The sequence below is a fragment of the Symphodus melops genome (genome assembly GCF_947650265.1).
Source record: "Symphodus melops genome assembly, chromosome: 1".
NCBI lineage: Eukaryota > Metazoa > Chordata > Actinopteri > Labriformes > Labridae > Symphodus > Symphodus melops.
This window is the reverse complement of record NC_136691.1, coordinates 8112017-8125075: the sequence shown is the minus strand read 5'-3', so window position 1 is coordinate 8125075 and position 13059 is coordinate 8112017. Positions and strand designations below refer to the sequence as shown.

General features: G+C 39.1%; 1 long non-coding RNA gene across 1 annotated transcript in view; it reads right to left on the bottom strand.

Annotated features, from left to right (window-relative positions):
* Window positions 1–2043: 2043 nt before the first annotated feature.
* Window positions 2044–13059, bottom strand: part of LOC306820014 — a 61357-nt gene continuing 50341 nt past the window's right edge. Inside the window, exons 2-3 of the long non-coding RNA XR_013778627.1 lie at window positions 7268–7363; window positions 2044–2127 (exon numbers count right to left, since the gene is read on the bottom strand). This is a non-coding gene — a long non-coding RNA (uncharacterized lncRNA). The remainder of the gene's footprint in view (window positions 2128–7267; window positions 7364–13059) is intronic.

Here is a 13059-nt window from a genome sequence, read left to right as displayed (position 1 = left end):
TCAATCAAAGAGTGGCCTCTGGGATTGAGCCGGGACCCCTGCTCTGCAGGGATGGCTGTTACCATGGTAACCAAGGAGGTGTGCGGCCCACCATCATGCCAAAGAATGCGCCGTTGTCTTGTTTTTTTTCCCCCCCCACCAAGAAAAACATCAATTTTGGGTTTGCTTAGCCATCCCACTCTGTTTCTTTCTCTTCCAGGTTACCCTCCTGTGTGTGGAAGTGCATGTGCCTCTGACTTACTCTCGCTACTTACCATTCTGGGGGGCTTGCAGGTAATCATGATGTGCCACAGGTGTGTCATCAGTACAAGGTTTCTCTTATCAGCTGTCAGCCTGGAAAATCTCAATACAAGTTTTCTACAAAACACAAGGGTAGCAACATACCCACATGAAGCAAAGCAGCATGGTGATGACGGCAGATTTTTATGAATAATGTTTCACAGGTCTACATGTTTATAACTGAATAAAGATGGATATGAAAAAATACAAACATTATTAAAAATGTGCATTTTCCAAATATATAGATTGAAGCTTTAATTGATGTAAGTTTTTTGTTTAAAAAGTCGATACACTTATATTAGCTGCAGAAATACAGTGTTGCTTTGAGCTAGAGCTCACGATGTCAATAACAACATGTTGTTGTTGTTTTTTCAGAGAACATGAATTAATAATTACTGTCAAGACCTAAAGACAATTTCAACCAACATCTTAAAACGTGTATCTGGAGAAACCTGCTCTGCCTTTAAAGTTTTAAACAGAATTTAGCTTAAACTGATGTGACACATTTGTCCTTATCACATTTGAAACAATACAGCTAGCTCCCTTTGGATGTCAAAGCTACATATCTGAGATTGAGCCTGGTATGATGGAGGAAACTCTTCTCAATGGTTTGTATTCCCAAACTCAATCTTTGAATCACTTCTCTTTTATGGTCATGTCAAACTGGGTGGAGAACTCAGTGAAGTGTTCATATCCTTGAATTAATGTGAGAAATGTAACAGTTTATATTGGTGAAATGCAAAAGAATGGCACAGATTGCTAGCTATTTAGCCAACATTGGTAATTAACTGACCAGCTAGACCAGCTTATGTTAAGCAAGTGTGATAAGGTAGCAGTTAAAATGCATGGTTCAAAGCTTTGAAGAAGTTGAAAATGAAAAACAAAGTAAAAATAACCCTAGCTTTAACGTCACAGTGGGTGTATTTTGCTCCATGTTTAATAAGCTTATTATGCTAATTTTATAATCATTCTTTCTTAGTTGAACTAGAGCTCTCATCCTGTGATGGATTGCATGTCTTCCCAGTGCTGTAGCCTGAATCCTTGCTGCCCCAAAGCAGAAATCATCCAGCATGTCTTACATGGAGCCTACTTGCTATTTTCGCTTGACATCCTCTTTTCTCTGTGAGTAATTAAAGAGAGCGTTTGGGCATCGGCAGTGACAGGAGGTCCGCAGAGATAGCCAGTGGTCTAATTAGAACCACATATCTCTTTTCTCATCTATAAAAACACTGGTCACCTGTGCTTTTTACACAAGCTGTGATTTAAGGCCGGATATTTAATGAAATCTTTTAGCGTAAGGAGTTTCAAGGTTGCTGAACAGCAAACAAACGTCACTCTGGAGAATTTAGATGTGTTTTTTTGTCTGAAATTATGATGAATCACCCTGAGCGACGGGACTTGTAGAAAAGAAGCTGCTCCTCTCTCTGAACTCACAGACAGTCAAAAAGAAATGTGGAACAACATATGGCCAGTGTTTAGATGGATGCTGGTTCATCACTTTGTGCTGTTTCATGTGCATGCAGGGCGGGGGTGCAGCTGATAAAATATTAACCAGGGAGAATATTTATGCATGTGTTTTCATTTATACCCGACAGGCTTCTGTTGTCAAGGAAGTGCTATGGACTGATTCATTACGCTAGAGGATCATGTTTACCCAGCTCGACTCTGTATTATTTCTCATTCACAGCCCCTACGGGTGCCTGTGCTCGTTCACGTTGAACGCTGTTACAGTCAACTGCCAATCTGTAGACACAGTGATGCAGGCCTTGCCTTGCTGACAAATGGCCCGGAGGAGAGGTCCAAGGAGAGCCCTGTCAGGGAGTGTCAGTGCTGTGCTGCTGCAGCAATCTGAGAAGATTTAAAGGGGGAGGATAGAAAGAGATAGACAGGGAGAAAGAGATATAAACAACAGTGAGAAGATGTTCACAAAATTAATCATTACCACATATTTTATTACAGAAAAGCTGGACTAGGATTTAAAAAGAAGAAAATCTAATGTATCTCTACTCTCAGACTCATTTTAAGTTATTTGACATTACTGTAACTCTGAATGCAAGTAAATTATCTCATTTGTGTTTTTTGTTAATAACAATTTTGTGTGCTCTTATCTCACCTCTAAGAATAGATTACACATGATCTCAATAATGCCAGCACTTAAGTTGATGGCAGTGACATTCATCTATACACAGATGATACTGTCCTGTACTGTTCTGATAACTAATGCCAGCAAAACCAAATATATGCTAATTCCACATCATAGGATATTAATTAAAACCGCCTACATCTATCCACACTAAAGTGTATACATATTGAATAAATCACAGTAAAAATATCTGTGTATTTGTTTCGTTCAGTCAGAATTGTTTTTTTAACGAAAAACCCTGATCCCCAAACTTTGTAAACCACATTAAAATTCACCCTGTATTGTTGGAAAAGTAAAGTTGAAGGAGTCTTTTTTAATCAGTTCTAGATTATGGTGATTTAATCTAAGAATGTTCTGCTGTTTTCGCTCACAAATTGCTAAACTCAGTTTATCACTCTGCCCTCAGATTTATTAAGTGAAATCTCTGATTATTGTCTTCTCTGGAACAGATGTGTGATAAACACTTTTTTTTTATCTGTGAATCCTATACTTGATGTTCACCAACTCATATACATTTTATTCAGAATTAGACTACTGAACACTATATCAAACACAATTTAGCACTTATATGTAAAATTCATCCTTTTTTTCCAGAGCGATCGGCTGAAATTGCAGAAAAACCTATTTTCATGAAAATCTTGCATCGTGTGAGCCGTACTGCATTCAACATTCAATCAATTAATCTATCATAACAGTGAGTCGTCATATCTGTAAAGGATTTAAACACATTTGAAAAATAAAGTACAATATGCTGCAGCATGCTGAACTCAGCACTGCACTAAAAGCAGATAAATACATTGTGATGCTCTTAGCAGCGTCTCACACTCCAGCCTCAGAGAAAGCTATGGCTATAGTAAATTGATCTGCTTGTGGGTTAACCATTGAGCCATTGAAAAGCCATCCACAGCAGCTTGATTTACAGTTTTATTGGCTTATTATTCAGGTCCAAGCTGCTGAGTGTGGTCATGATGCAGGAAGAGAGAGCGACAGAGAGCAAAAGGTTAAAATGGAGACTTGACGTTTGGCACAAGGGGAATCAAGCTCATAAAAATCCAATAATGTGAATGTGAGATGTATTCCTCAATAGTATATTTCAGGGTGGGCGGTTTTACATCGGAGGTAAAGGAGTAATATGCTGTGCTCAGAAACTGCCAAGAGGCAAGCTTTTTGTTTACCGTCCATCAATGTAACATTCATTGAGAAGTTAGTGTAGATGTATTGAATGAGAATATTGCACACGTTCACGCTCCACCTCGCCAACAGTGTGGGTGAGATGGGCCAGTAGTGTGGCCATTTATCAATGTGCTCATTGTGAAATGTGAAAACTATCAGAAATGTGTCCGTCTTCACTAAAATGTTGACACAAGAAATAATGATCAAACTATAAATTATGCTGGTGGACAGAATCGTAAAGTAATGACTTTACTTCATTTCGCTATCATAGATAAGTATAATTGGGATTTTATGAGGTCTATTTGGTTTCAAAGACATGTTAGACCTTGAAGGAAGTCTTAAAGAAACGGTACGAGGCCATGTTCTTAAATAACCTACTGCACAACAATTGACAATAGTCATTAAACTCCAATAGATGTATTAAGCAGCTTCATAAAACAGTAGCTCAACCTAACTTAGTGCAACATTGAAATGTTATTTTACATGTGTATCCGTCTGGAACAAGAATAAAATGTTTTCATTATAACTTTTTACACATTTGTGTCCATTTCTTCAGCACTGTAGCAATTTTTGGTGTGAGGGACTGAAAAAACGTTTTTTTCAGAATTGTAATAATCACTGTAAGGAACATTTACTCAGACGTGCTGTAGACTGGTACATGGACATGAAATGCAATAATTGCTGCAGTATTGGTCATAACTAAAGAAACTGCATGAAAACAAACAATGTTTTATAATTGCATGTTTCTTAACAAGCTACAAACCATACAGTCTACCACAACGCGTGATGGGAGATTATGCAAAAAGAGCCATTGCTTCTGTACCTTAGTTTGAGTTTATCAATAAGCTGGTCTTGCATCTAGCGTAACAATAGTGTACATTTTACAGAGTGTTCTGAACCTTACCTACATGTCTTCTATTAGACTATTTAGCCAAATGGCAAAGCAAACAACATAATCCTTTATCCACTCCAGGTTTTTGCTGCTGATTTGTCCTCGATTAAAACGCAGAATCCCATGAAGACAGAGGAAGAGTTGGCGAAGTCATGTGGAAGTGCTCGTTTTTGTCTGGAAATCAAGCAAGTCTCTGTAAAAAGGAATTCAAAATAAATCTGGGGACATTTCTGCTTTACATACAGTTCAGTAAACACCCTGGACTGCGGGTCGTCCTACAGCAAGGACTTGAAGTTTCATTCCACGATGCGCTGAGTGTCGTGCTTTCTCTCTAATATTCCTCCCTCACCCTGATACTGCGCATTATGAATCATTACAACATAAACATCCTGTAGAAGCACTCTAAAATCCAGATTTTGGTTCAACAGCCTAAAGTGGTTTTTGGGCAGAATACTACTGAAGCTGCTCTGATGGAAAACACTAGATACACTCAGAGCCTCAGTCAGTGTTTTATAATGGGAACATGGGAGCAGAAATGATACATCCATAAACCCTGCGTCTCTCCTTTCAAAAACACGTGTATACACATACACACTTACGCATGCATGTCCCTCTTGGCTAGCGTTGTAACGCTGAGATAGAAAGATGTTTCTTTGGCTGCAGTATTGCACTGTCAGAGGTGTATGACAGATATTAATGTCATGGAGGAAACATGATGGATGGAATTCCTTTATGATGTTGCTTTCTATCTCCGGCTCTGTCTCCCAAAGCCTGGCATGCAGCAGACAGGCCTTTAATGAGCTCGGGAAACATCCATATCCGCTGACAGCCCTTCCTTAGCGGCCTCTTTGCCTAAAAACGCTCTAACGGGCACTGCAGACTCCCAGGGAGACGTTCTAGGACAGAACATCCAGACGTCTGCTTGTACCCGACAACAGGAAACACTGAGAAAATGTTTTTCTTTGAATTATGAATGAGAGTGGGAATATGGCAGCTTAACACATGCTAAGTTAAATTAAAAAGACAGCAGTGCAGAAGAAGTTGATCTCGTGGACGACAAATGGCCCATAAATTAGAATTAGATGAATAACCAATTGATCCAAAGGAAATCCATGACTGCTTATCACTGAATGTATATCAAAATGGACAACACTTCTCCACCCCTTCCCATTGTGCAAGAGAAGCCAAAATATCCCCAGAAGGGAGGTTGACATATAGCACTGGAGTGGTACTCCATCGTCATCACTATGGTACTGACAATGGCACTATGGCAATGGTACTGACGTCCTACCTCTTCTGCCAATCAAAGCACACATTTAAAGCTGCACTATAAAAAGGATTTTGGTTTTTTTGTGTTTGGCGCCCAACAAGGGTCTCTCAGTGCAACTGCACTGTTGTAAGACATGAGACTACTGTTCAGTTTACTGCTCTAAGGCAACGTGACAAGCTGGCAAAGACGTTACAGAAAACTAAGCAACCAAGTCAACTGTTGAGATAGAGTTATCTGTGCAGACTTTACACAAATATTAACTGCAAGCGTCTTCAGTTGGTTGTTTGCAAATTGTTTGAATGTGATGTATGCAGATGTGTATACAACTGTTGCCATGGCTACACTCGTTCAGATAGGTCTGTAAGGTTTCAGACTTGAGGGTTAAAATCGATAGAGACAGCTTTTTCATTTCTTTGTCAGAAAACCTGAGACATGCAGTAATTTGGGCTCGAGGTCTTTCTGAACCTGCTAAACATGGGTCAGTGATGACAATGATAAGCATACAGCCTAACCTAATGTCAGAATCTGTTCTCAATAACATCTGCCGGGATGTAAACTGTTGTTTTGTTTCTTTTTTTCCATTCTTAGCTTCATCCATCACTGTCTTCTTCCTCTTAGCCTCAGCCATCGTATCTAACAGTCTGAGATGGGCTAACTGGCTACTTTACAAAACGGAAGGCTTGTGTATATGAACTTTAACATCATTTATCTTATTTTACTGAGAAAGCCCAAGTATACTGAGACTAACATTGCAGCTGACAGTTTGTGTCTAAATTGACGATGCTGGCCCCTTGTATAGGCGGCTTGTAGATCTGTTGAATGAAAACAATATCACACTCATCAACTTGTTGTTATCCTGAATATAAGCTGCCCTGTTTCCATACTGTATCTATGATTGAATCCCAGCAGCTGTTTTTTTTTATTCATTCGACACTTGTTCACTTAGCTTTGCATGATAATGTATATCCTCGTCATCTGTCTTGCTCACACTCATAATACTTGTTTTTATTTTTCTTCAACATAATTAATGTTAATTGTGAGGAAGATAGATTTTGAAACTGCTAGGTGATGGATCGTGTTGCTAATCAGTTGTTAGTACATTTCTTTCTGATCCTATTACCTTTCTATTAAACAAAAAGGCCTCCTGATATATTGCGAAGCTACTGCTGACTACCTGCAATACATGTAAATCTAGGCTACAGTAAAAATGTGTTGAAATTATTGTATTTCGTCTTTTCTTTTCAATCTGGCTAATAATAAACACTGTATGGTCTAATGTGTTTTCATTTACATCGAGAAGCCGTGTGAGACTTCAAATATTCAAATATGTAAGTGATTTGATGTGTCATAACCAGACAACTTGCAGGTGTATCATTGCTTTTGGTCTCTTTCTCCTCCAAAGCAGTCATTGAAGGCTCCAGCGCGGCTCTTCAGTTTTACAGTAAATCTGAGCTGACACCTAGTGGTGGAAAGAGTACCTAACTTTCTGTCCACTGTCACTCTCTCTTACCTTAAGGTACTTTATTGATCCCAGTGGGGAAGTTCTTCTCTTGTTTGCCATCCTCTGGGGTGATCACAGGTCAGGAATGATTACAGAGCCGGTCCCCTGGACGGAAACGGGGGATTAAGCATCTTGTGGAAGGACAAATCAGTAACGCTCAATGCTGCAAAGACTTGAACTCTGGATCAGTGGTTGAAGGACAAATCCTGCAGGCAAAAAAAGCCCCCTGGAGCCCCGTGCATCCGGCTTAACAGATTCCTGGAGATTGCATTTAAATTAAATTCAGTCAGGTAGCACCTAAAGTTTACCAACCATTAACATCAACAGCTTATGAATACTTAATTGCTTATGAACATGGCAAAGAACAGCGATTCCATTTTGAGTGTCTTCCCTTCACCTGAAGATTTGAAAGTACTGAGGGGATTAAAATGCAACAATAATCCCCTGCCAGTTGAACCAAAGTTGTTGCTATTAAATGAAATACGGTTCATTTATGAACATAGATGATCTGCTATTTAAAACCTGGCTAGGTCCAGTCACCTTTAACAAGATGGGGACTTACACTCAGGGCGGGATACTAAGAAATGTGTATGGCATGGAATTAGAGAATGACAAACTAAAAAAATGAACCATTTGCGGTGGCTGAAAAAGCTTTCAAATGTTTTGCTTAAGTTAATAAAGCAATATCACAAAACACGAGCAAATGTCCTACCTTCTGTTCCTGTTAATATCGATGTCTCTTCATGACCTAAAAAGGCAAAGAAGAATAAATGACTGTTTGGCCTCAGCACATCAAAATGAAAAAAATATTTCTATATATGTATTTTTAATGTCAGAAACTGCTGCCGGCAGGTAGATGTCAGACGGAATGATAAACATTAACCTGCAAAAACAACCTATTTTTTTTCTTTACAATTTCGAGAGCACAAATACTTTACATTTGAAAGCAGGGTGCTGTTTTGTAAAGAAAAAAAATGAAATAAAATATTTAAAAAAAAAAACACTACTTACACCTGTTGGAAGAAATTCTTAAAGACATTTTCTAAACAGGTGGCACTAAAGTCAACCCAAACCAACAGGAGCTTTAAGTAAAAGTCAGTATTATGAGTCAAATATAGTGAAGAGTTTTAAAATGAAAGTAGTTTCTGTGTCAGTGTCTTACTTGTATATTCAGTATGATATTTGGGATTCTTGTAACTGCTGCATTATTGTGAAAGCAATATTTGACTGCTGCTGATGTTTAAGTTTGAACTAATCAAAGACTTGCATCTCTTATATGGTGCCATTTACAGATTTGTGACAATACATTTTAATAAACCTGACCTGTTTTTTAAAGTCGTATTTTAAACATTAGAAGACGAAAGTGTTCCTCATCAACACCCGATATGAAACATCCAAATTAACGATCTCCTATTAAGAGAGACAAGGTTTTCACTGGGCAGTAAGGAACAAAAAACTAAAAGGATAGAATTACATCCACTAGAAACTCTTGAGTAACGTACATAAAATTCCTGTCAGTTCCAAGGAACAGCTCTGTATGTATTTAGAAACACCAGGTCACATTACACACCACCCAGACAAAATGAAGTAAGTACAGGCTAAGTAAACAAAGTTTCCAAAGTTGGTCAAAAGAATCACACATGACTAAACTATGAAGCCAAAGATATTATCCTTTGTTATCTGAAGACACGCAGCAGGGTTAAGGCTTTTTCTTTTCCCATTATATTCCACTACAAGCTGTGAAAATACAAACAATCATAGACTCTTGATTGACAAACATTCAATAAGAATCATAAAAAAAAAAATTGTGAGTAATTACAAAGCCGTAATATCACAAGATAATTATAAAAATCTTTCTGTCTACCTTTTCCTTTTTTTGTTGTCTTGCCACTTGAATAGTTTCGTTGTGGCGCTGGAAAGAAAGTTGAACCTAGATAACACCAGAGGGCGCCATAGATCTATAGGTGATCTTGTGTTTTTTCTCCATGTTGAAGACAAATGATGGAATATTCTGTTGTTTTTATGTGTGGGAGACTTTGTGAAGTACACATCATAGAAGGTTTTTTTTTTCACAGTTCCAACCCAAAAATAAAATTCACTGCTTTTTCTTTTCTGTCTGTAGGAGAAGCAGGCATTATGAATTCTATTCCAGACCCGAGTACACTCACACTCTCAGTGGAGGTCAGCAAAGCGTACAACTATTTCCTTCCTGCAGGATGTTAACACCTGCATATCTGTCCATCACAGGCCTCACACCTCAACAAGTGAAATCATCCACTTCCTCTGAGCGCCCTCTCTCTCACCTCTCTGCTTTATTGTTCATCTCTGATGTGTGACGGCGTGCATCCCAGAATGTCTCTGTGCTGACGCATGATTGGTAGAGCCCCCCTGCTGTGCCCGTCTCCTCCAGGAAGTAGGCATTTCTACTCGGTTCCTGTCTTCCTTGCTGACCCCGCAGTCAATCATGTGCATATTTACGGCCAGGGGAGCGACGGGAGAGATGCTTTAAATTCAGATAGAGGCTGAGGCCTAATGGCTGCATTGAAGGGATGGTGATATCTGTTGATTTGTGTTTGATCGTAGCAGGAAGGCAAAAAGAGAGGAGAGATTAAAAGCAGGAGAACAAGAGCATGGCAGGACTGGCAGAGGAAACATTCTGTGAGTAGGGTGGGGGACTGTAAAATAAAAGTAAAATAAAAAACAGTAGTGCAACCGTGATCGGTTAAAGTGAATTACGTGTGTATAAGTGCAACAATATTTGCTGTGAAAGCTAATCCTGGTCTTTTTAAACCAATGCTCAATTAATTTAACATTTCATGGGCTCAATATGACAAGAAGGTACACAAAGGCTCCGGTTGGCTCCATTTGATTAATATAGCTAGCAGGTGTGAAACAGGTTTTAATGGATGCAACTTAACCACTAAAAGTTCATGTTTTTACTTATGAGACCATATTCAAAGTGTAAACAATTACAGAAAGGATACCTTAAGACGTTTTTTGTGTCATCATGAGTTACACAAATATTAATTTGGTTCCTAAAGAACCATTTAACAGACTAAGGTGGAATATACGACAAAAAACAGCATAAACCTTTAAAAAATGTTCTTTGTTGTTCTTGTTTTCTAAATGGAGTCTGATGATGTTGAAGAGAGAAGCTCAATGTAAATATTTGTTCTTTGTGCCACTGGTTTAGTTCAGGGGGTTGAGAAGGGCGCTCCAAGTACAGAGGCTACAGTCCTCAATGCACTGGTCGCGTATTGAAATCCCGATCCTGAATCTGTTTCTGTAGGTCTACTCCTCTCTCTCTCTCTCTCTCTCTCTCTCTCTCTCCATTTCTATTCAAGAAAAGGGAGAAAAAAAAGCCCCAAAATAAACTTGAATTTATAATAATTATGGTACCCTTTTAAAAAAAACCTCTACCTCTGTAGATTTCGTTTTCTTTATGTTGTCAGAGATGTTGACTGAAAAATCTACAGTACTACAGGCAGAAAAAAGAGCACTATTAAAGGACAAACTTGTATGTGCACATTTGCACCCAGAATTTTTTTTTCCTTGTTTTTTACACCACAAAACAATCTGAGAGTGCCAGTGGCAAAAATGACAACATTTAGTGGTTGTACTTAGGTATTAAGCTGCTATGTTGCAGTAATTAAGTCCTGCTTCACCGATGATGGGTGACCCAATACGCAATCCCAAACCTTTGCCATGAATTGTTCATTTAGACCCCCAACTATATAAACATAAAGGTAATATTTCAAGACATGGCAGCATTGACAACATCAACTACAAATATGTGGCCCATATTCTCTTGTTCTCCTCAGAACCAGAACCCGGTCCATCCTCTCTTTTCTACGCTGAAGAAAGAAAGGAAAAACAGAGCCGGGCGCTGGAGGCAGCAGGGTAAATATTTGTTTTGTGGTCTCAACCGTTGAGCTCCGGACCTCTGTGTGCCCCTTAAGAAAACTTTCTCTCGCACGGGAGCAACCAAGGCAAACAATCCCACATCACGCCGTCTGGCTCGCCCGGACCCTTGTGTGTTTGTTTGTTCAGACAGCCACCATGACAGACGGAGGAACACTGTGTAGGAAGACATCTGAGGACGGAGAGAGAGAGAGAGAGGGAACAAGAATCAGAGTCTATGAGGAGGAGGAGGTCGGGGTATTTCATGAGGTAGAGGACTGATGGAGGAACACAACACAGATGGTGTGCTTGTCCTATTCCCAAAAGCTTTGCTCTCTGCAGTCAGGGTCCAACAGTATTCAAAAATAAGCCTTAGCATATGTTGTAACCTGCTGTGCGTGGATAGAAGCACACCACATAGAGCAACAGAGGGAGAGTTCAGAACATGATGTGTGTATTTAAAGGGCCTCATGTTGGGGCTGTCAACATCAAAATTAAAGCCACAAACCAAATCTATTTTTATTACATTAATTGTCGAGTCTATCCTACCGATTCTCTCTGTTAAAACTTTGTTCTGTGGACAATCAGTTTTTTTTTTTTATCAGAACTCAAATGGAAAATAGAACTTTAAGATTTTCTTCAAACTTTAAAAATATTTGCTAAGAACATACTGTATTGATTCCCAGAGGGGGTAATTTAAGTGTTGCGTCATTAAAAAGACTAGAAGAAGAGAGTGTAAATAATAGATAAAAATATGTATTTACATCTATTTACTAAGTATCAAGTAAACTATACACCCATTAACTGAAAATAACTATTTATTTATTAACCACAGCCCCAAGATACGATACATATCGTGATATAGATTGATTTTGGAAGGAGCACATGAAGACATAATGCCATAATCATTTTTTGAGCACAGCTCTAACAGATATGACGTGCAATATGTGGCAAGTTAAAGTTAGAGGGATCGGTAAAGTGAGGTCAAGCGACAAAGTTTTAGATGATGTGACTTAATTCAGCAATACATATAAAAATAAGCAACTGGTATATGACTTAGCTGAATACTTAAAGTTTCTCTTGTCAATAGTTAAATATGTGTGTTGCTGTAATCCAAGGCTGTAAAAATGACCGTTGATCTTGAAGTGACAGTCAGGTTAATAGAGTTCAATTAAATATTTAAAAATACCGACCCTTTCATTGAAAAAAATAAATAATTCTAGAATTTGTTGGATAAAAAGTAGTGTTGTAAAACAGCTACCCATCTGTTTGTGTTTGCTTCTAAACTAATATGCATGTGTGCTTCCCTCCTCCCCCGTGTGTGTGTGTGTGTGTGTGTGTGTGTGTGTGTGTGGGTGTGCGTGTGTGTGTGTGTAGGTGTGTGTGTGTGTGTGTGTGTGTGGAGCAGAGGGGTTTGAAGGAGCAGATCAGAGGACCCTGTAGAGGCTCACTGAACACTGGGGTGAGATTAGCTCCCTCACAGAGGAATCAAACTGACCTGAGAGGCATGCCATCAGAAGGACAGATGGATAAGAACTATTGACCTGCTGACCTGCATCAGATCCTCGCTAACGCCTGCTAATTCCCATGCTAATGAGAACAAATGCGAGGATCAGAATTTCCTGTTAATATCCGTTTTATATTTTGGAGAAAAAAAAAATTCTTCTCCAACATATACTAAACATCACAAACGACGCATACAGGCACACACAACGCCACACCACAGACACTTATAGACACACACACAAACATCCACACCAACAGGATAACACGTTCTCCCTCGTGGCGTGCCCTCATGGTGGTCGGTTGCACTTCTAAAGGCTTAATCTGTCGGTCCCACCTCCCTGGTTAAGAGAACAAAGGCCCCCTCTCCCCCGACACAAAGGGAGCTCACACACCCC